This window comes from Liolophura sinensis, chromosome 13, assembly GCF_032854445.1.
Source record: "Liolophura sinensis isolate JHLJ2023 chromosome 13, CUHK_Ljap_v2, whole genome shotgun sequence".
NCBI lineage: Eukaryota > Metazoa > Mollusca > Polyplacophora > Chitonida > Chitonidae > Liolophura > Liolophura sinensis.
In genome coordinates, this window is record NC_088307.1 from 16,703,015 (window position 1) to 16,726,003 (window position 22,989).

General features: G+C 36.7%; 14 non-coding genes across 14 annotated transcripts; all 14 read right to left on the reverse strand.

Moving 5' to 3' along the window:
- Positions 1 to 634: 634 nt before the first annotated feature.
- On the reverse strand, positions 635 to 753 carry Trnal-caa (transfer RNA leucine (anticodon CAA)). The gene is made up of 2 exons: positions 716 to 753; positions 635 to 680 (listed from the first exon to the last, which is right to left on the reverse strand). It is a non-coding gene; the product is annotated as a tRNA-Leu (tRNA).
- Positions 754 to 1,683: 930 nt separating this feature from the next.
- Positions 1,684 to 1,802, reverse strand: Trnal-caa (transfer RNA leucine (anticodon CAA)). The gene is made up of 2 exons: positions 1,765 to 1,802; positions 1,684 to 1,729 (listed from the first exon to the last, which is right to left on the reverse strand). It is a non-coding gene; the product is annotated as a tRNA-Leu (tRNA).
- A 1,194-nt stretch (positions 1,803 to 2,996) lies between these two features.
- Positions 2,997 to 3,115, reverse strand: Trnal-caa (transfer RNA leucine (anticodon CAA)). The gene is made up of 2 exons: positions 3,078 to 3,115; positions 2,997 to 3,042 (listed from the first exon to the last, which is right to left on the reverse strand). It is a non-coding gene; the product is annotated as a tRNA-Leu (tRNA).
- Positions 3,116 to 9,436: 6,321 nt separating this feature from the next.
- Trnal-caa (transfer RNA leucine (anticodon CAA)) lies at positions 9,437 to 9,555 on the reverse strand. Its single transcript has 2 exons — positions 9,518 to 9,555; positions 9,437 to 9,482 (listed from the first exon to the last, which is right to left on the reverse strand). It is a non-coding gene; the product is annotated as a tRNA-Leu (tRNA).
- Positions 9,556 to 10,757: 1,202 nt separating this feature from the next.
- Trnal-caa (transfer RNA leucine (anticodon CAA)) lies at positions 10,758 to 10,876 on the reverse strand. Its single transcript has 2 exons — positions 10,839 to 10,876; positions 10,758 to 10,803 (listed from the first exon to the last, which is right to left on the reverse strand). It is a non-coding gene; the product is annotated as a tRNA-Leu (tRNA).
- A 1,198-nt stretch (positions 10,877 to 12,074) lies between these two features.
- On the reverse strand, positions 12,075 to 12,193 carry Trnal-caa (transfer RNA leucine (anticodon CAA)). The gene is made up of 2 exons: positions 12,156 to 12,193; positions 12,075 to 12,120 (listed from the first exon to the last, which is right to left on the reverse strand). It is a non-coding gene; the product is annotated as a tRNA-Leu (tRNA).
- Positions 12,194 to 13,352: 1,159 nt separating this feature from the next.
- On the reverse strand, positions 13,353 to 13,471 carry Trnal-caa (transfer RNA leucine (anticodon CAA)). The gene is made up of 2 exons: positions 13,434 to 13,471; positions 13,353 to 13,398 (listed from the first exon to the last, which is right to left on the reverse strand). It is a non-coding gene; the product is annotated as a tRNA-Leu (tRNA).
- Positions 13,472 to 14,669: 1,198 nt separating this feature from the next.
- On the reverse strand, positions 14,670 to 14,788 carry Trnal-caa (transfer RNA leucine (anticodon CAA)). The gene is made up of 2 exons: positions 14,751 to 14,788; positions 14,670 to 14,715 (listed from the first exon to the last, which is right to left on the reverse strand). It is a non-coding gene; the product is annotated as a tRNA-Leu (tRNA).
- Positions 14,789 to 15,947: 1,159 nt separating this feature from the next.
- On the reverse strand, positions 15,948 to 16,066 carry Trnal-caa (transfer RNA leucine (anticodon CAA)). Its single transcript has 2 exons — positions 16,029 to 16,066; positions 15,948 to 15,993 (listed from the first exon to the last, which is right to left on the reverse strand). It is a non-coding gene; the product is annotated as a tRNA-Leu (tRNA).
- A 1,180-nt stretch (positions 16,067 to 17,246) lies between these two features.
- On the reverse strand, positions 17,247 to 17,365 carry Trnal-caa (transfer RNA leucine (anticodon CAA)). Its single transcript has 2 exons — positions 17,328 to 17,365; positions 17,247 to 17,292 (listed from the first exon to the last, which is right to left on the reverse strand). It is a non-coding gene; the product is annotated as a tRNA-Leu (tRNA).
- A 1,188-nt stretch (positions 17,366 to 18,553) lies between these two features.
- Positions 18,554 to 18,672, reverse strand: Trnal-caa (transfer RNA leucine (anticodon CAA)). Its single transcript has 2 exons — positions 18,635 to 18,672; positions 18,554 to 18,599 (listed from the first exon to the last, which is right to left on the reverse strand). It is a non-coding gene; the product is annotated as a tRNA-Leu (tRNA).
- A 1,411-nt stretch (positions 18,673 to 20,083) lies between these two features.
- Positions 20,084 to 20,202, reverse strand: Trnal-caa (transfer RNA leucine (anticodon CAA)). Its single transcript has 2 exons — positions 20,165 to 20,202; positions 20,084 to 20,129 (listed from the first exon to the last, which is right to left on the reverse strand). It is a non-coding gene; the product is annotated as a tRNA-Leu (tRNA).
- A 1,200-nt stretch (positions 20,203 to 21,402) lies between these two features.
- On the reverse strand, positions 21,403 to 21,521 carry Trnal-caa (transfer RNA leucine (anticodon CAA)). Its single transcript has 2 exons — positions 21,484 to 21,521; positions 21,403 to 21,448 (listed from the first exon to the last, which is right to left on the reverse strand). It is a non-coding gene; the product is annotated as a tRNA-Leu (tRNA).
- Positions 21,522 to 22,729: 1,208 nt separating this feature from the next.
- On the reverse strand, positions 22,730 to 22,848 carry Trnal-caa (transfer RNA leucine (anticodon CAA)). The gene is made up of 2 exons: positions 22,811 to 22,848; positions 22,730 to 22,775 (listed from the first exon to the last, which is right to left on the reverse strand). It is a non-coding gene; the product is annotated as a tRNA-Leu (tRNA).
- Between the last annotated feature and the right edge of the window lie 141 nt (positions 22,849 to 22,989).

Genomic DNA, 22,989 nt, shown 5'->3' on the forward strand with positions numbered 1-22,989 from the left:
CGTAAGGCTGTAACGCCGCCGCTATTATGTCATCGGACATTTCGTCCGGGGCCCGGTGCACAGTTAAATTCATGTAGATCGAGCTCGCCGGCACAATGCTCCACATAGTATTCCCCATAACAAAATTCCCTTTACTCAACAACCTGCTGAGCTGCCAGAGTGGCCACACGAACGTAGAACATTTTTTTTTCAAATAATTCTTCTGGAAGCTGACTAATTCTGCCTTTATGTCAATCAAGTCAGACAACACACCAATAAAGTCTCTCTGAACAGCGCTAGAAAAACAGTCATTACTCTGCGTGTAAATCGCTACAGGCAAGGTTCGATCAGGTTTGGCTACAGGGTTGTACGACACAGGTTTCGACATCCTTACAGAATTAGGGCTAGGCCCAAAACAATCTTTACCTTTAACAAGCTCAGTACAATTCCGGCACACTACAGCTGCCCCGAACGAAATTCCTCACGTTGTTGTTGTACTCAGTCTTTGCCAGGAGCTCGTGAAACACGTCTGCACTCTCCGGACACCAAGTTACTTTCCCTTTTTTGTTTCCTTTATTTTACTGTAAATCAGATATCCGCGCTGTACGAAAGGTAGGAAGCGTTTTAAATTGGGAAAAATAGGCGACAAAATTTGTGTCAGAAGTGGGATTCGAACCCACGCCCACATTCGTGGACCAGAACACTCATGCACCCTGAAGCAGGGAAAATCTATAATCTTGAGTCTGGCGCCTTAGACCACTCGGCCATCCTGACAGCTAAGTCATTAGTGCGAAAATGGGCACCAGTATTCTACCTTATATTCTCGAAAATTTCCGCCACCATTTGCCATACTTTTCTTCATTATCTGTCTACTTATCTTCCATTTATTTTAGCATTTCACATACATATTCTCAAACTTCTTTTTCAGTGCCATGAGTTAAAGTACACAGAAGTATTCAAAGAAGGTAAGGAAGTAGTATTTTCAGTGGCATTTGGAACTTGGGATGAAGATACACTGAACAAGGCATTCTTATGGATATACATCATCTTTCACCTCATAACGATCTTAGTAACTACATCGAAACGTCGTGTTAATAAACCAAGATAATGTGTATCCATGACAACGCCTTCTTCAGTGTAGGATATTTACAAAGTAAAAAGTTCTTCATATCTTTTAGATAAATAAGTTTACCACTGCTCTGATATCTCAAAAATATATGCATCACCCTCAACGTCTATCTAACAGCTTTTGCTACTGTTTTACAAGACAATTAATTAACGGTAATTATCCAATCCTAAGTCGCAGATTCAACCTTTATGTTCCATTCTACCATACAAACTATTTTCTACGCACATTGCGCCTTATGGGGACTGAGGAATGGAACAAACTGACATTTGACCTCAAACCTACAATTTCTTTTTCACATTTCAAGTCTAAACTAAAGAATCATCTCCATACACTTTGATCTCCGTGTATATAAGTTTTCTCTTTGATATTTCTCCATGTATTTTATGTGCAATTATGCTTTATATTATGTTATATTTTAGATTCATTTAATCCCCATACACGCATGGCCTATTTCTCAACAATACATTGTATGGCACACAGGTCTCTCACCAGACTTTACTCCCGACATACCATCCTCATATCTGAAGATCACATCTGTGTATCCTGATAGGGTACAAAATAGGCGACAAAATTTGTGTCAGAAGTGGGATTCGAACCCACGCCCACATTCGTGGACCAGAACACTCATGCACCCTGAAGCAGGGAAGATCTATAATCTTGAGTCTGGCGCCTTAGACCACTCGGCCATCCTGACAGCTGAGTCATTAGTGTGAAAATAGGCATCAGTATTCTACCTTATATTCTCGAAAATTTCCGCCACCATTTGCCATACTTTTCTTCATTATCTGTCTACTTATCTTCCATTTATTTTAGCATTGCACATACATATTCTCAAACTTCTTTTTCAGTACCGGAAGTTAAAGTACACGGAAGTATTCAAAGAAGGTAAGGAAGTAGTATTTTCAGTGGCATTTGGAACTTGGGATGAAGATACACTGAACAAGGCATTCTTATGGATATACATCATCTTTCACCTCATAACGATCTTAGTAACTACATCGAAACGTCGTGTTAATAAACCAAGATAATGTGTATCCATGACAACGCCTTGTTCAGTGTAGGATATTTACAAAGTAAGAAGTTCTTCATATCTTTTAGATAAATAAGTTTACCACTACTCTGATATCTCAAAAATGTATGCATCACCCTCAAAGTCTATCTAACAGCTTTAACTACTATTTTACAAAACAATTAATTAACGATAATTATCCAATCCTAAGTCGCAGATACAACCTTTATCTTCCATTCTACCATACAAACTATTTTCTACGCACATTGCGCCTTATGGGGACTTAAAAATGCAACAAATTGACATTCGACCTCAAACCCACAATTTCTTTTTCACGTTTCAAGACTAAACTAAAGAATCATCTCCATACACTTTGATCTCCGTGTATATAAGTTTTCTCTTTGATATTTCTCCATGTATTTTATGTGCAATTATGCTTTATATTATGTTATATTTTAGATTTATTTAATCCCCGTACACGTATGGCCTATTTCTCAACAACACATTGTACGGCACACATGTCTCTCACCAGGCTTTGCTCCCGCCATACCAATCTCATATCTGAAGATCACATCTGTGTATCCTTATTAATATGGTGAATAAAGATATTACTGATAATAATACTTATGCATACAGGGCTTCATAACATCTTGAGTCACGCTTTTCACAGATGTATTTCAACAAAAATATTTTATTGATATTCTACAAATTTTTTTGCAGCACCCGTCGGAAAAATTAAAAAGAACTAAAAAAAAGAAAAGTTTACATGAATAATTTTTTTCTTTTTTCTTTCCTTTATTTTGCTGTAAATAAGAATTCGGCGTTGTACGAAAGGTAGGAAGCGTTTTAAATTGGGAAAAATGGGCGACAAAAACTCTATGTCAGAAGTGGGATTCGAACCCACGCCCACATTCGTGGACCAGAACTCTCATGCACCCTGAAGCAGGGAAGATCTATAATCTTGAGTCTGGCGCCTTAGACCACTCGGCCATCCTGACAGCTGAAGCATTAGTGTGAAAATAGGCACCAGTATTCTACCTTATATTCTCGAAAATTTCCGCCACCATTTGCCATACTTTTCTTCATTATCTGTCTACTTATCTTCCATTTATTTTAACATTTCACATACATATTCTCAAACTTCTTTTTCGGTACCGGAAGTTAAGGTACACAGAAGTATTCAAAGAAGGTAAGGAAGTAGTATTTTCAGTGGCATTTGGAACTTGGGATGAAGGTACACTAAACAAGGCATTCTTATGGATATACATCATCTTTCACCTGATAACGATCTTAGTAACTACATCGAAACGTCGTGTTAATAAACCAAGACACTGTGTATCCATGACAACGCCTTGTTCAGTGTGGGATATTTACAAAGCTAAAAGTTCTTCATATCTTTTAGATAAATAAGTTTACCACTGCTCTGATATCTCAAAAATGTATGCATCACCCTCAAAGTGTATCTAATAGTTTTTGCTACTATATAATTAATGGTAATTATCCAATCCGAAAATCACATTAGACCTCAAAACTACAATTTCGTTTTCACATTTCAAGTCTAAAGAATCATCTCCATACACTTTGATCTCCGTGTATATACGTTTTCTCTTTGATATTTCTCCATGTATTTTATGTGCAATTATGCTTTATATTATGTTATATGTTACATTCATTTAATCACCCTATGCGCACGGCCTATTTCTCAACAATACATTGTATGTCACACAGGTCTCTCAACAGACTTTAATCCCGCCATACCAATCTCATATATAAAGATCACATCTGTGTATCCTTATTAATATGGTGAATAAAGATATTACTGATACTAATACTTATGCATACAGGGCTTCATAAGATCTTGAGTCACGCCTTTCACAGATGTATTTCAACAAAAATATTTTATTGATATTCTTCAAATTCTTTTCCAGTACCCGTCGTTAAAAGTAAAGAGAAATAAAAAAAGTATCCTACATGAATATTTCTTTTCTTATTTTTTCTTATTTTCTATCCCTTTATTCTGCTGTAAATAAGATATCCGCGTTTTTTTTTGAAAATTGTTGAATTTATTCCCAGATTGTCATCAAATACACAAGATTTCACAATACCCGGCTATCACAAACTTTTGAAATCACAAGGCAGTCTTAATTAAAATAAAATATCACAGAAAAAGATGACTGCTTTGTGAATAGAACAATTGCACATTAGCTGCTCATTTCAATAAATACACTAATTTATCATTCCGTAATGTACAGAAGACTTTGTTTATACACCAGATTTTCTCGAAAGATGGCCTGTCTAGTCGAAAAAAGTCAACATGAATACGGGTTTTAATTATTCCTTTGGCGGCCTTAACAATAGCAACAGAATCCCTGTTTTTTTTCTGAAATATTATGTCGTTGCGTGCACACCAAATACTAAACTGAAGAACACATATGACATACACTATCACAGCTCTAACTTCCTGGTTAAAGGTGGAATTGAATACCTTGTAAATTAATGTTTCCGAGTCCATATTTGGTAGGTAGTTCGCAAACAAAACAAATATCCGGTTAAAGTCATTAAACACATCCTGAACGATTTTACATTGTACAAACAGATGTTGCCGAGTTTCAGACAGGGAGCAAAAAACACACAAGTCATCGGTGGCTACATTTCTCCTAAGAAGTTTTTCCTTAACGGGCAAAATGTCATGAACCAACTTGTAACTGAAGTTGACCAAGTTGTGATCTAAGAATTGATGAAAAACAGTTTTCCATATTCTAACCCAGTCCAAATGCGGCATAGACACCATTGCTCTTGGACAATGTACTATTTTTGTTACAAAATATTCATAAATATACCTGATTGAACACAATGTTACAGGTTGCTGTACACCTGTGGTAAATTCTCTCCAGGCGCTCAAGGCCAGTCTATAAAAAGGTGGAATGTTTTCAGAATGTGGGACATTGGAACGACAGAATTCACGACAAACATGTCTTAGGGGTAAACCCAACCAATAGATGGCAAAGTATTTCCATTCCGCTGTTGTTCCATGAATTAATTTTAAAACATGCCGAGTAACAAGTGCTTTTATTTTACAATCTATATTATGTACGTTTAGACCTCCATTCCCTATTTTATTATGTACGACAACTCTCTTCAAACTTTCGGGCTTGTTATCCCACAAAAATCTGAACACAGTTTGGGAACATTGATTGACACATTTAGGTGGCAACAGAGTACACTGTGCAGAAAACCATAAAACAGCTAAAGCAACTGTATTAATTAAGACAGACCTCCCCCGTAGGGTCAAATATCTTCCATTCCATGCTGATACATGATTCTTTACCTTACTTAAAACACGCTCAGAATTGAGTTCTGTTTGATCTGGTCCAAAAAATACCCCACAAATCTTTGAATTTGTAGTGATGTTAAGCCCACCACTGTGCACGTTAGTTTCGTCCCAGCTACCAATGGGAAGAACCGTGCTTTTCAACAAGTTGAGTTTTGCTCCTGAGGCTTTTCCATAACTTTCTGCTAGTTTAATTACATGCGGAACAGAACTCTCTTCAGATAAAATTGCAGTCGTATCATCTGCAAATGCCGACACTCTTGTTTCCTTATTTGTGCCGGGTAACTGTACACCATTAATTTCGTCATTGTTTCTAATGGCGGCTATAAAGGGCTCTAAGGACAAAACATACAATAATGGTGACAAAGAACAACCCTGTCGGACACCTCGACTCAGTTTAAATTCTTCTGTTATGTGCCCGTTCACAATAACACTACTTGTAATGTCAGTATATAATAATTGCACCCACTTACAAAAGTCGGGTCCGAAGTTAAATTTCTCTAAACATTTGAACAAAAATGACCAGTCTACTCTGTCAAAAGCTTTCTCTTGGTCTAAGTTAAGAAAGCATCCTTTTAAATCTTTTTGTTCAACATAATCATATGTATTTCGTAATAAGTGAAGGTTGTCAAAAATACTTCGGCCTGGTATTCCACATGTCTGATTCTGAAGTACAATTGTATCGATCACATTTTTTAACCGATTGCACAAAGCTTTAGAAACAATCTTATAATCTACATTTAGTAAGCTAATTGGCCTCCAGTTTTTTATGCTTTCGGCATTGTCGGGGACCTTACATAATAGTGTGATTAACCCGGAACGCTGTGAATTACTTAATCTACCCAAGTTAAAACAGTGATTAACTACATCCGTAAACACACCCGAAAACAGTGGCCAAAATTGTACATAAAACTCTGCTGGCAAACCGTCGCATCCCGGGGAACGGTTTTTAGACATATTTTTTACTGCAAAAAACAACTCCTGTTCAGTCAAAAGGCCTTCGCAGGCAGTTTTACAATCGTCATTTAACATCGGAAGCGATGACAAGAACTCATCTTGAATGGAGGAGTCAGTATCTTGTTCAGTATACAATTTCATATAATACGACCTCATACACTTAGCAATGCCTTCCTGAGATTCATGGGATATTGAAGAATCACTATGACAAGTAATACTTTTGATCATCTTCTTTCTGCCCCTACCAACTTCTCGTCTAATGAAATATTTGGTTGGTTTTTCTCCCAGATCAAAATGAACAGCTTTAGCACGGATAACCGCTCCCGCATGATTCGACTTATAAAGGGCATTTAGAGTCTTTTTCACATTGTCAATACGCTCACAGTTAATGATTGGACTAGATTTCAACGCATTTAATTCTTGTTCAAGTACCAACAAATCACGTTTTTTGTTCATAGATTTTTCCTTACAGTAACTACGAATCCTATCTTTACATTCCCCTTTAAATGTCTCCCATCTGTCTATTAGATCTGCATGACCAGTTGTACAGACAGAGAAAATATCATGGAAGACGGATTTAATATCATCAACAAGCTCCGTGTCATTTAACACAGAAGTATTACACTTCCAGTAGAACGCCCCCCATGAAATGACATCTTCAAAAGAGATATCAAAAAACAAACACGAATGATCAGAAAAAGACACATGTACAGCATCACACTGGGTTACATACTTAAACACAGCGTTAGGGATAAAAAATATATCCAATCTACTGGCACACTGGCGCCTAGACCACGTGTAACAATTCTTATCCGGATGCAGTTTCCTAAAAATATCACAAATACCAAAATCTCTTTTCAAATTATTAATTTCGTCCACTCCATCATTCCTTACATTAGTGGCACAGCCAGCTCTATCTAATTCAATGCTCTCAACACAATTAAAATCCCCACCCATAATAACCAACTCACTGCCCTGCATCACATTATCTAGATTAGAAATAAACTCTTTTCTTTCCTTTGGATTATTAGGGGCATATACACAAACAAGGTTTAAAGCAGTGTTGTTGAGCTCAACCCTAAGGCTTATGTAGCGACCGTTAGGGCACCTCTGTATTTTCCGTATAAAGCAGTCTACCGTATACCTAATAATTATTCCCACCCCACAACTTCGATTTGACCCATACGCCCACCTTGCATCGCCTGGGATTTGCAAATATTTAGTGTCATTATAGTTTTCGAAGTGTGTTTCCTGTAAGAATAGTACATCAATTCCTTTATCGAAAACAAATTGCTTGACATGTTCTTGTTTAGACGGATCCCGTAAACCATTAATATTTAAAGTCCCAAAACGAATATTATTTAAGCTCATTATACAAGTAAGTAAAGGTAGAGCGTACATACCCATTGTGGTCAAATAAGAGAGTCCTAATTACGCTACAACTCATTTGTCTCTTTTCATTCGCTGCCTCGCACGAGAAGCAAGCGATTTTCTTTTCCTGTATTCCAGAAGCATGGTGTCCCCCTCCTGAGATGGAGTCGGCGTCATACAGTCTGACGACTGATCGGCATCAACACCATCATAATCAGTAGGATGGGAACTGGGCGGGATAGATGACGCTGCCTCTTCGGCTGTACTGCCATTGTCCAACTTAGCTCGCTTTTCCTCCACTGGGACTGGTGAACGCACGCCGGGAGCGTGCACGTCAGCCACGACCACATTCTTCACCCTCGGGATAGCTGATGACGTTTCATTATCACCAACATCCACTTCTTCGGTGTTCTTAGTATTCTCCCGGACGTCCATCTCCTTATCAGACTCGCCGTCGTCGCTGACGTCTTCATCGGCGCTGTCGTCACCATTCCCGTCGATTTCGTCTTCGTTCTCCTCGCTGTCTTGAACCAGTTCCATAGCAGGTGCGTTGAATGGGTCTTCATCGTCGCTGACGTCAACATCAATGTCATCTTGTTTTACGGCGTCTTCCTTATTATACTGGCGCATAGTCGGTAGGTTTCCCTTAACTCGCGCCGCGTACGACATTGCTCTCGCACAACAGTCACTGACCGTATGAAGCCCTAAGTCACACATTCGGCATGGATTTGTACAGTCCTTCTCTGTATGAGGATTCTCATGGGGGGGAGAAACCGTCGCAGTTAGAACACCACAGTGCCCTACACTCTGCCGCCTTGTGTGATTTTTGGCCACACTTCCGACATTCATAGGTTTGCCCGGGGTAGGTAAACATAACAATGTCACCACCGAAATTAATAAAATTTGGTACATAACGAACTTTGTGACACCTAAATCTGTAAACCCGAATACCTGTCCGAACATGTGAGAGCTCCGGGTCTGAAAATCTGGGTTTCGTCACACCCAGGCATTCACCATAGGGTTTCAAAGCTGCCTCGATAGTGTCATCTGACATTTCATCCGGTGCCCAGTGGGCCGTCAGATTCACGTAAACTGACGACGCGGGCATAATGGACCACGTCGTTCCATTTATAACAACATTGGATTTACTCACTAGGGCATTATGCCCAGCCACTGTAGACACGCGGAGATAGAAGTGTTTCTTTAAATAATTCTTCTGAAAACTTATTAGCTCTGTCTTGATATTTAACACGCTTGACAGAAAAGGAATAAAGTCCCTCTGGACAGCCGTAGAAAATGCCGGGCTGCTTCGTGTAGAGATTGACACAGACAAAGTTCTGCTTGGCCTGTTTACAGGCGAAAACGACACGGGCTTGGACATACCTGATCCAACGGGGCACACGCCCTTCACCAAACAGTAACCACTGGCCAAACTCAAGCTCTGTGGGCTCCCAGTTCACCAAAAATCAGTCTCAAAAACAAGCGTTGTTGTTGCACAAATGTGTAAACAGCAGAGAATAACCGACACGTCCGTTCACTTCGCCGTCTAGCACCTGAATCTCCTTTTTTCCTTTTATTTTGCTGTGAATGAGAATTCTGCGTTGTACAAAAGGTAGGAAGCGTTTTGAAATGGGAAAAATGGACGAAATAAAAAATTGTGTGTCAGAAGTGGGATTCGAACCCACGCCCACATTCGTGGACCAGAAATCTCATGGACCCTGAAGCAGGGAAGATGTGGGATCTTGAGTCTGGCGCCTTAGACCACTCGGCCATCCTGACAGCTGTACGGTTAATGTGAAAATAGACACCAGTATTCTACCTTGTGTTCTCGACAATTTCCGCGACCATTCAGCATACTTTTCTTCATTTTCTGTCTGCCTATTTCCCATTAATTTTAGCATTGCACATACATATTCTCAAACTTCTTTTTCAGTACCGGAAGTTAAAGTACACAGAAGTATTCAAAGAAAGTAAAGAAGTAGTATTGTTAGTGGCATTTAGAACTTGGGATGATGGTACACTGAACAAGGCATTCTTATGGATATACATCATCTTTCACCTGATAATGATGTTAGTAACTACATCGAAACTTCGTGTTAATAAACCAAGAAGATGTATATCCATAACAACGCCTTGTTCAGTGTAGGATATTTACAAAGCTAAAAGTTCTTCATATCTTTTAGATAAATAAGTTTACCACTACTCTGATATGTCAAAAATGTATGCATCACAATCAAAGTCTATCTAACAGTTTTAGCTACTATTTTACAAAAGAATTAATTAATGGTAATTAACCAATCCGAAATCACAGCTTCAACCTTTATGTTCCATTCTACCATACAAACTATTTTCTGCGCACATTGCGCGTTATGGGGACTCAAGAATGCAACAAATTGACATTCGACCTCAAAACTACAATTTCTGTTTCACATTTCAAGTCTAAACTAAAGAATCATCTCCATACACTTTAATCTCCGTGTATATAAGTTTTCTCTTTGATATTTCTCAATATGTTTGATGTGCAATTATGCTTTTTATTATGTTATATGTTAGATTGATTTAATCACCATATACGCATGGCCGATTTCTCAACAATACATTGTATGGCACACAGGTCTCTCAGCAGACTTTACTCTGGCCATACCATTCTCATATCTGAAGATCACATCTATGTATCCTTATAGATATGGTGAATAAAGATATTACTGATACTAATACTTATGCAAACAGGGCTTCTTAAGATCTTGACTCACGCCTTTCACAGATGCATTTCAACAAAAATATTTTATTTATATTCTTCAAATTCTTTTTCAATACCGGTCGTTAAAAGTAAACTGAAATTAAAAAAAGTAGAGTTTACCGGAATATTTTTTTTCTGATTTCTTTTTCCTTTTATTTTGCTGTGAATGAGAATTCTGCGTTGTACGAAAGGTAGGAAGCGTTTGAAAATGAGAAAAAATGGACGAAAAAAAAGGTTTATGTGTCAGAAGTGGGATTCGAACCCACGCCCACATTCGTGGACCAGAACTCTCATGCACTCTGCAACAGAGAAGATCTGGGATCTTGAGTCTGGCGCCTTAGACCAGTCGGCCACCCTGACAGCTGTACGGTTCATGTGAAAATAGACACCAGTATTCTACCTTGTGTTCTCGACAATTTCCGCGACCATTCGGCATACTTTTCTTCATTATCTGTCTGCCTATTTCCCATTAAGTTTAGCATTGCACATACATATTCTCGAACTTCTTTTTCAGTACCGGAAGTTAAAGTACACAGAAGTATTCAAAGAAGGTAAAGAAGTAGTATTGTTAGTGGCATTTAGAACTTGGGATGATGGTACACTGAACAAGGCATTCTTATGGATATACATCATCTATCACCTGATAATGATGTTAGTAACTACATCGAAACTTCGTGTTAATAAACCAAGAAGATGTATATCCATAACAACGCCTTGTTCAGTGTAGGATATTTACAAAGCTAAAAGTTCTTCATATCTTTTAGATAAATAAGTTTACCACTGCCCTGATATGTCAAAAATATATGCATCACAATCAAAGTCTATCCAACAGCTTTTGCTACTATTTTACAAGACAGTTAATTAATGGTAATTATCCAATCCGAAATCACAGCTTCAACCTTTATGTTCCATTCTACCATACAAACTATTTTCTACGCACATTGCGCGTAATGGGGACTCAAGAATGCAACAAATTGACATTCGACCTCAAAACTACAATTTCTGTTTCACATTTCAAGTCTAAACTAAAGAATCATCTCCATACACTTTAATCTCCGTGCATATAAATTTTCTCTTTGATATTTCTCAATGTGTTTGATGTGCAATTATGCTTTATATTATGTTATATGTTACATTGATTTAATCACCATATACGCATGGCCGATTTCTCAACAATACATTGTATGGCACACAGGTCTCTCAGCAGACTTTACTCGGGCCATGCCATTCTCATATCTGAAGATCACATCTATGCATCCTTATAAATATGGTGAATAAAGATATTACTGATACTAATACTTATGTATACAGGGCTTCTTAAGATCTTGAGTCACGACTTTCACAGATGCATTTCAACAAAAATATTTTATTTATATTCTGCAAATTCTTTTTCAATACCGGTCGTTAAAAGTAAATTGAAATAAAAAAAAATTAGTGTTTACAGTAATATTATATTTCAGATTTTTTCCTTTTATTTTGCAGTGAATGAGAATTCTGCGTTGTACGAAAGGTAGAAAGCGTTTTAAAATGGGAAAAAATGGACGGAAAAAAAATTGTGTGTCAGAAGTGGGATTCGAACCCACGCCCACATTCGTGGACCAGAACTCTCATGCACTCTGCAACAGAGAAGATCTGGGATCTTGAGTCTGGCGCCTTAGACCACTCGGCCATCCTGACAGCTGTACAGATGATGTGAAAATAGACACTAGTATTCTACCTTGTATTCTCGACTATTTCCGCGACCGTTCGGCATACTTTTCTTCATTATCTGTCTGCCTATTTCCCATTAATTTTAGCATTGCACATACATATTCTCAAACTTCTTTTTCAGTACCGGAAGTTAAAGTACACAGAAGTATTCAAAGAAGGTAAAGAAGTAGTATTGTTAGTGGCATTTAGAACTTGGGATGATGGTACACTGAACAAGGCATTCTTATGGATATACATCATCTATCACCTGATAATGATGTTAGTAACTACATCGAAACGTCGTGTTAATAAACCAAAAAGATGTATATCCATAACAACGCCTTGTTCAGTGTAGGATATTTACAAAGCTAAAAGTTCTTCATATCTTTTAGATAAATAAGTTTACCACTACTCTGATATCTCGAAAATGTATGCATCACCCTCAAAGTCTATCTAACAGCTTTAGCTACTATTTTACAAGACAGTTAATTAATGGTAATCAACCAATCCGAAATCACAGCTTCAACCTTTATGTTCCATTCTACCATACAAACTATTTTCTACGCACATTGCGCCTTATGGGGACTCAAGAATGCAACAAATTGACATTCAAACTCAAAACTACAATTTCTGTTTCACATTTCAAGTCTAAACTAAAGAATTCTCTTTGATATTTCTCAATGTGTTTGATGTGCAATTATGCTTTATTTTATGTTATATGTTAGATTGATTTAATCACCATATACGCATGGCCGATTTCTAGACAATACATTGTATGGCACACAGGTCTCTCAGCAGACTTTACTCGGGCCATGCCATTCTTATATCTGAAGATCACATCTATGCATCCTTATAAATATGGTGAATAAAGATATTACTGACACTAATACTTATGTATACAGGGCTTCTTAAGATCTTGAGTCACGTCTTTTACAGATGCATTTCAACAAAGATATTTTATTTATATTTTTCAAATTCTTTTTCAATACCGGTCGTTAAAAGTAAACTGAAATAAAAAAGTAGTGTTTACCGGAATATTATTTTTCTGATTTTTTTCCTTTTATTTTGCTGTGAATGAGAATTCTGCATTGTACGAAAGGTAGAAAGCGTTTTAAAATGGGAAAAATGGCCGAAATAAAAAATTGCGTGTCAGAAGTGGGATTCGAACCCATGCCCACATTCGTGGACCAGAACTCTCATGCACTCTGCAACAGAGAAGATCTGGGATCTTGAGTCTGGCGCCTTAGACCACTCGGCCATCCTGACAGCTGTACAGATGATGTGAAAATAGACACCAGTATTCTACCTTGTATTCTCGACAATTTCCGCGACCATTTGGCATACTTTTCTTCATTATCTGTCTGCCTGTTTCCCATTAATTTTAGCATTGCACATACATATTCTCAAACTTCTTTTTCAGTACCGGAAGTTAAAGTACACAGAAGTATTCAAAGAAGGTAAAGAAGTAGTATTGTTAGTGGCATTTAGAACTTGGGATGATGGTACACTGAACAAGGCATTCTTATGGATATACATCATCTATCACCTGATAATGATGTTAGTAGCTAAATCGAAACGTCGTGTTAATAAACCAAGAAGATGTATATCCATAACAACGCCTTGTTCAGTGTAGGATATTTACAAAGCTAAAAGTTCTTCATATCTTTTAGATAAATAAGTTTACCACTGCCCTGATATGTCAAAAATATATGCATCACAATCAAAGTCTATCCAACAGCTTTTGCTACTATTTTACAAGACAGTTAATTAATGGTAATTATCCAATCCGAAATCACAGCTTCAACCTTTATGTTCCATTCTACCATACAAACTATTTTCTACGCACATTGCGCGTAATGGGGACTCAAGAATGCAACAAATTGACATTCGACCTCAAAACTACAATTTCTGTTTCACATTTCAAGTCTAAACTAAAGAATCATCTCCATACACTTTAATCTCCGTGCATATAAATTTTCTCTTTGATATTTCTCAATGTGTTTGATGTGCAATTATGCTTTATATTATGTTATATGTTACATTGATTTAATCACCATATACGCATGGCCGATTTCTCAACAATACATTGTATGGCACACAGGTCTCTCAGCAGACTTTACTCGGGCCATGCCATTCTCATATCTGAAGATCACATCTATGCATCCTTATAAATATGGTGAATAAAGATATTACTGATACTAATACTTATGTATACAGGGCTTCTTAAGATCTTGAGTCACGACTTTCACAGATGCATTTCAACAAAAATATTTTATTTATATTCTGCAAATTCTTTTTCAATACCGGTCGTTAAAAGTAAATTGAAATAAAAAAAAATTAGTGTTTACAGTAATATTATATTTCAGATTTTTTCCTTTTATTTTGCAGTGAATGAGAATTCTGCGTTGTACGAAAGGTAGAAAGCGTTTTAAAATGGGAAAAAATGGACGGAAAAAAAATTGTGTGTCAGAAGTGGGATTCGAACCCACGCCCACATTCGTGGACCAGAACTCTCATGCACTCTGCAACAGAGAAGATCTGGGATCTTGAGTCTGGCGCCTTAGACCACTCGGCCATCCTGACAGCTGTACAGATGATGTGAAAATAGACACTAGTATTCTACCTTGTATTCTCGACTATTTCCGCGACCGTTCGGCATACTTTTCTTCATTATCTGTCTGCCTATTTCCCATTAATTTTAGCATTGCACATACATATTCTCAAACTTCTTTTTCAGTACCGGAAGTTAAAGTACACAGAAGTATTCAAAGAAGGTAAAGAAGTAGTATTGTTAGTGGCATTTAGAACTTGGGATGATGGTACACTGAACAAGGCATTCTTATGGATATACATCATCTATCACCTGATAATGATGTTAGTAACTACATCGAAACGTCGTGTTAATAAACCAAGAAGATGTATATCCATAACAACGCCTTGTTCAGTGTAGGATATTTACAAAGCTAAAAGTTCTTCATATCTTTTAGATAAATAAGTTTACCACTACTCTGATATCTCGAAAATGTATGCATCACCCTCAAAGTCTATCTAACAGCTTTAGCTACTATTTTACAAGACAGTTAATTAATGGTAATCAACCAATCCGAAATCACAGCTTCAACCTTTATGTTCCATTCTACCATACAAACTATTTTCTACGCACATTGCGCCTTATGGGGACTCAAGAATGCAACAAATTGACATTCAAACTCAAAACTACAATTTCTGTTTCACATTTCAAGTCTAAACTAAAGAATTCTCTTTGATATTTCTCAATGTGTTTGATGTGCAATTATGCTTTATTTTATGTTATATGTTAGATTGATTTAATCACCATATACGCATGGCCGATTTCTAGACAATACATTGTATGGCACACAGGTCTCTCAGCAGACTTTACTCGGGCCATGCCATTCTTATATCTGAAGATCACATCTATGCATCCTTATAAATATGGTGAATAAAGATATTACTGACACTAATACTTATGTATACAGGGCTTCTTAAGATCTTGAGTCACGTCTTTTACAGATGCATTTCAACAAAGATATTTTATTTATATTTTTCAAATTCTTTTTCAATACCGGTCGTTAAAAGTAAACTGAAATAAAAAAGTAGTGTTTACCGGAATATTATTTTTCTGATTTTTTTCCTTTTATTTTGCTGTGAATGAGAATTCTGCATTGTACGAAAGGTAGAAAGCGTTTTAAAATGGGAAAAATGGCCGAAATAAAAAATTGCGTGTCAGAAGTGGGATTCGAACCCATGCCCACATTCGTGGACCAGAACTCTCATGCACTCTGCAACAGAGAAGATCTGGGATCTTGAGTCTGGCGCCTTAGACCACTCGGCCATCCTGACAGCTGTACAGATGATGTGAAAATAGACACCAGTATTCTACCTTGTATTCTCGACAATTTCCGCGACCATTTGGCATACTTTTCTTCATTATCTGTCTGCCTGTTTCCCATTAATTTTAGCATTGCACATACATATTCTCAAACTTCTTTTTCAGTACCGGAAGTTAAAGTACACAGAAGTATTCAAAGAAGGTAAAGAAGTAGTATTGTTAGTGGCATTTAGAACTTGGGATGATGGTACACTGAACAAGGCATTCTTATGGATATACATCATCTATCACCTGATAATGATGTTAGTAGCTAAATCGAAACGTCGTGTTAATAAACCAAGAAGATGTATATCCATAACAACGCCTTGTTCAGTGTAGGATATTTACAAAGCTAAAAGTTCTTCATATCTTTTAGATAAATAAGTTTACCACTGCCCTGATATCTCGAAAAAGTCTATCTAACAGCTTTAGCTACTATTTTACAAGAGAATTAATTAATAGTAATTAACCAATCCGAAATCACAGCTTCAACCTTTATGTTCCATTCTACCATACAAACTATTTTCTACGCACATTGCGCCTTATGGCTACTCAAGAATGCAACAAATTGACATTCGACCTCAAAACTACAATTTCTGTTTCACATTTCAAGACTAAACTAAATATATCATCTCTATACACTTTAATCTCCGTGTATATAAGTTTTCTCTTTGATATTTCTCAATGTGTTTGATGTGCAATTATGCTTCATATTATGTTATATGTTAGATTGATTTAATCACTATATACGCATGGCATATTTCTCAACAATACATTGTATGGCCCACAGGCCTCTCAGCAGACTTTACTCTGGCCATGCCATTCTCATATCTGAAGATCACATCTGTGTATCCTTATAAATATGGTGAATAAAGATATTACTGATACTAATACTTATGTATACAGGCGTTCTTAAGATCTTGACTCACGCCTTTCACAGATGCATTTCAACAAAGATATTTTATTTATATTCTGCAAATTCTTTTTCAATACCGGTCGTTAAAAGTAAACTGAAATAAAAAAAAGTAGTGTTTACCTAAATATTTATTTTCTGATTTTTTTCTCTTTTTTTGCTATGAATGATAATTCTGCGTTGTACGAAAGGTAGGAAGCGTTTGAAAATGGGAAAAAATGGACGGAAAAAAAATTGTGTGTCAGAAGTGGGATTCGAACCCACGCCCACATTCGTGGACCAGAAATCTCATGGACCCTGAAGCAGGGAAGATCCATGATCTTGAGTCTGGCGCCTTAGACCAGTCGGCCATCCTGACAGCTGTACAGATGATGTGAAAATAGACACTAGTATTCTACCTTGTATTCTCGACAATTTCCGCGACCATTCGGCATACTTTTCTTCATTATCTGTCTGCCTGTTTCCCATTAAGTTTAGCATTGCACATACATATTCTCAAACTTCTTTTTCAGTACCGGAAGTTAAAGTACACAGAAGTATTCAAAGAAAATAAAGAAGTAGTATTGTTAGTGGCATTTAGAACTTGGGATGATGGTACACTGAACAAGGCATTCTTATGGATATACATCATCTATCACCTGATAATGATGTTAGTAACTACATCGAAACGTCGTGTTAATAAACCAAGAAGATGTATATCCATAACAACGCCTTGTTCAGTGTAGGATATTTACAAAGCTAAAAGTTCTTCATATCTTTTAGATAAATAATTTTACCACTGCTCTGATATGTCAAAAATGTATGCATCACCCTCAAAGTCTATCTAACAGTTTTAGCTACTATTTTACAAGAGAATTAATTAATAGTAATTAACCAATCCGAAATCACAGCTTCAACCTTTATGTTCCATTCTACCATACAAACTATTTTCTACGCACATTGCGCCTTATGGGGACTCAAGAATGCAACAAATTGACATTCGACCTCAAAACTACAATTTCTGTTTCACATTTCAAGTCTAAACTAAAGAATCATCTCCATACACTTTGATCTCCGTGTATTCTCTTTGATATTTCTCAATGTGTTTGATGTGCAATTATGCTTTATATTATGTTATATGTTAGATTGATTTAATCACCATATACGCATGGCCGATTTCTCAACAATACATTGTATGGCACACAGGTCTCTCACCAGACTTTACTCTGGCCATGCCATTCTCATATCTGAAGATCACATCTATGCATCCTTATAAATATGGTGAATAAAGATATTACTGATACTAATACTTATGTATACAGGGCTTCTTAAGATCTTGACTCACGCCTTACACAGATGCATTTCAACAAAGATATTTTATTTATATTCTTCAAATTCTTTTTCAATACCGGTCGTTAAAAGTAAACTGAAATAAAAAAATGTAGTGTTTACCGAAATATTATTTTTCTGATTTTTTCCTTTTATTTTGCAGTGAATGAGAATTCTGCGTTGTACGAAAGGTAGGAAGCGTTTTAAAATGGGAAAAATGGACGAAAAAAAAATTGTGTGTCAGAAGTGGGATTCGAACCCACGCCCACATTCGTGGACCAGAACTCTCATGCACTCTGCAATAGAGAAGATCTGTGATCTTGAGTCTGGCGCCTTAGACCACTCGGCCATCCTGACAGCTGTACGGTTAATGTGAAAATAGACACCAGTATTCTACCTTGTATTCTCGACAATTTCCGCGACCATTCGGCATACTTTTCTTCATTATCTGTCTGCCTATTTCCCATTAATTTTAGCATTCCACATACATATTCTCAAACTTCTTTTTCAGTACCGGAAGTTAAAGTACACAGAAGTATTCAAAGAAGGTAAAGAAGTAGTATTGTTAGTGGCATTTAGAACTTGGGATGATGGTACACTGAACAAGGCATTCTTATGGATATACATCATCTTTCACCTGATAATGATGTTAGTAACTACATCGGAACGTCGTGTTAATAAACCAAGAAGATGTATATCCATAACAACGCCTTGTTCAGTGTAGGATATTTGCAAAGCTAAAAGTTCTTTATATCTTTTAGATAAATAATTTTACCACTGCTCTGATATGTCAAAAATGTATGCATCACAATCAAAGTCTATCTAACAGTTTTAGCTACTATTTTACAAGAGAATTAATTAATAGTAATTAACCAATCCGAAATCACAGCTTCAACGTTTATGTTCCATTCTACCATACAAACTATTTTCTACGCACATTGCGCGTTATGGGGACTAAAGAATGCAACAAATTGACATTCGACCTCGAAAACTACAATTTCTGTTTCACATTTCAAGTCTAAACTAAAGAATCATCTCCATACACTTTATTCTCCGTGTATATAAGTTTTCTCTTTGATATTTCTCAATATGTTTGATGTGCAATTATGCTTTTTATTATGTTATATGTTAGATTGATTTAATCACCATATACGCATGGCCGATTTCTCAACAATATCGCTGTGAGTTCAAGTCCAGCTCATGCTGGCTTCCTCTCCGGCCGTAAGTGGGAAGGTCTGGCAGCAACCTGCGGATGGTCGTGGGTTTCCCCCGGGCTGTGCCCGGTTTCCACCCACCATAATGCTGGCCGCCGTCTTATAAGTGAAATATTCTTGAGTACGGCGTAAAACACCAATCAAAAAAAAAAAAAAAAAAATCTCAACAATACATTGTATGGCACACAGGTCTCTCAGCAGACTTTACTCTGGCAATACCATTCTCATATCTGAAGATCACATCTATGTATCCTTATAAATATGGTGAATAAAGATATTACTGATACTAATACTTATGCATACAGGGCTTCTTAAGATCTTGACTCACGCCTTTCACAGATGCATTTCAACAAAGATATTTTATTTATATTCCGCAAATTCTTTTTCAATACCGGTCGTTGAAAGTAAATTGAAATTCAAAAAAGTAGAGTTTACCGGAATATTTTTTTTCTGATTTATTTTCCTTTCATTTTGCTGTGAATGAGAATTCTGCGTTGTAAGAAAGGTAGAAAGCGTTTTAAAATGGGAAAAAATGGACGAAGAAAAGAATTATGTGTCAGAAGTGGGATTCGAACCCACGCCCACATTCGTGGACCAGAACTCTCATGCACTCTGCAACAGAGAAGATCTGTGATCTTGAGTCTGGCGCCTTAGACCACTCGGCCATCCTGACAGCTGGATGGATAATGTGAAAATACACACCAGTATTCTACCTTGTATTCTCGACAATTTCCGCGACCATTCGGCATACTTTTCTTCATTATCTGTCTGCCTATTTCCCATTAAGTTTAGCATTGCACATACATATTCTCAAACTTCTTTTCCAGTACCGGAAGTTAAAGTACACAGAAGTATTCAAAGAAGGTAAGGAAGTAGTATTTTTAGTGGCATTTAGAACTTGGGATGATGGTACACTGAACAAGGCATTCTTATGGATATACATCATCTATCACCTGATAATGATGTTAGTAACTACATCGAAACTTTGTGTTAATAAACCAAGAAGATGTATATCCATAACAACGCCTTGTTCAGTGTAGGATATTTACAAAGCTAAAAGTTCTTCATATCTTTTAGATAAGTAAGTTTACCACTTCCCTGATATGTCAAAAATGTATGCATCACAATCAAAGTCTATCCAACAGCTTTTGCTGCTATTTTACAAGACAGTTAATTATTGGTAATAATCCAATCCGAAATCACAGATTTAACCTTTATGTTCCATTCTACCATACAAACTATTTTCTACGCACATTGCGCGTTATGGGGACTCAAGAAAGCAACAAATTGACATTCGACCTCAAAACTACAATTTCTCTTTCACATTTAAAGTCTAAACTAAAGAATCATCTCCATACACTTTAATCTCCGTGTATATAAGTTTTCTCTTTGATATTTCTCAATGTGTTTGATGTGCAATTATGCTTTATATTATGTTATATGTTAGATTGATTTAATCACCATACACGCATGGCCGATTTCTCAACAATACATTGTATGGCACACAGGTCTCTCAGCAGACTTTACTCTGGCAATACCATTCTCATATCTGAAGATCACATCTATGCATCCTTATAAATATGGTGAATAAAGATATTACTGATACTAATACTTATGCATACAGGGCTTCTTAAGATCTTGACTCACGCCTTTCACAGATGCATTTCAACAACGATATTTTATTTATATTCTGCAAATTCTTTTTCAATACCGGTCGTTAGAAGTAAATTGAAATTAAAAAAAGTAAAGTTTACCTGAACATTTTTTTTCCGATTTTTTTTTCCTTTTTATTTGCTGTGAATGAGAATTCTGCGTTGTACGAATGGTAGGAAGCGTTGTAAAATGGGAAAAATGGACGAAAAAAAAAATTGTGTGTCAGAAGTGGGATTCGAACCCACGCCCACATTCGTGGACCAGAACTCTCATGCACTCTGCAACAGAGAAGATCTGGGATCTTGAGTCTGGCGCCTTAGACCACTCGGCCATCCTGACAGCTGTACGGCTGTTGTGAAAATAGACACCAGTATTCTACCTTGTATTCTCGACAATTTCCGCGACCATTTGGCATACTTTTCTTCATTATCTGTCTGCCTATTTCCCATTAATTTTAGCATTGCACATACATATTCTCAAACTTCTTTTTCAGTACCGGAAGTTAAAGTACACAGAAGTAATCAAAGAAAATAAAGAAGTAGTATTTTTAGTGGCATTTAGAACTTGGGATGATGGTACACTGAACAAGGCTTTCTTATGGATGTACATCGTCTTTCACCTGATAATGATGTTAGTAATTACATCGGAACGTCGTGTTAATAAACCAAGAAGATGTATATCCATAACAACGCCTTGTTCAGTGTAGGATATTTACAAAGCTAAAAGTTCTTCATATCTTTTAGATAAATAAGTTTACCACTGCTCTGATATCTCAAAAATGTATGCATCACAATCAAAGTCTATCCAACAGCTTTTGCTACTATTTTACAAGACAGTTAATTAATGGTAATTATCCAATCCGAGATCACAGCTTCAACCTTTATGTTCCATTCTACCATACAAACTATTTTCTACGCACATTGCGCCTTATGGGGACTCAAGAAAGCAACAAATTGACATTCGACCTCGAAAACTACAATTTCTTTTTCACATTTCACGTCTAAACTAAAGAATCATCTGCATACACTTTAATCTCCGTGTTTTCTCTTTGATATTTCTCAATGTGTTTGATGTGCCATTATGCTTTATATTACGTTATATGTTAGATTGATTTAATCACTATATACGCATGGCCGATTTCTCAACAATACATTGTATGGCACACAGGTCTCTCAGCAGACTTTACTCTGGCAATACCATTCTCATATCTGAAGATCACATCTATGTATCCTTATAGGTAGGCTATGGTGAATAAAGATATTACTGATACTAATACTTATGCATACAGGGCTTCTTAGGATCTTGAGTCACGCCTTTCACAGATGCATGTCAACAAAAATATTTTATTGATGTTTTCCAAATTCTTTTCCAGTACCCGTCGTTAAAAGTAAAGAGAAATAAAAAGAAAGTAGTCTACATGAATATTTCTTTTCTGATTTTTTCTTTTTTTTTTTTATCCCTTTATTTTGCTGTAAATAAGAATTCTGCGTTGTACGAAAGGTAGGAAGTGTTTTGAATTGGGAAAAATGGGAGGAAAAAAAATTATGTGTCAGAAGTGGGATTCGAACCCACGCCCACATTCGTGGACCAGAACTCTCATGCACCCTGAAGCAGGGAAGATCCGGGATCTTGAGTCTGGCGCCTTAGACCACTCGGCCATCCTGACAGCTGAAGAATAAGGGAAAAATAAGCACAAGTATTCTGTCTTTTATGGTCGACACTTTCTGTAACCATTTGGTTTATTGTTGTTTATTATCATTCTACATGGTTCGTATTTATTCCAATATTGTACATAAAATGCATTAAA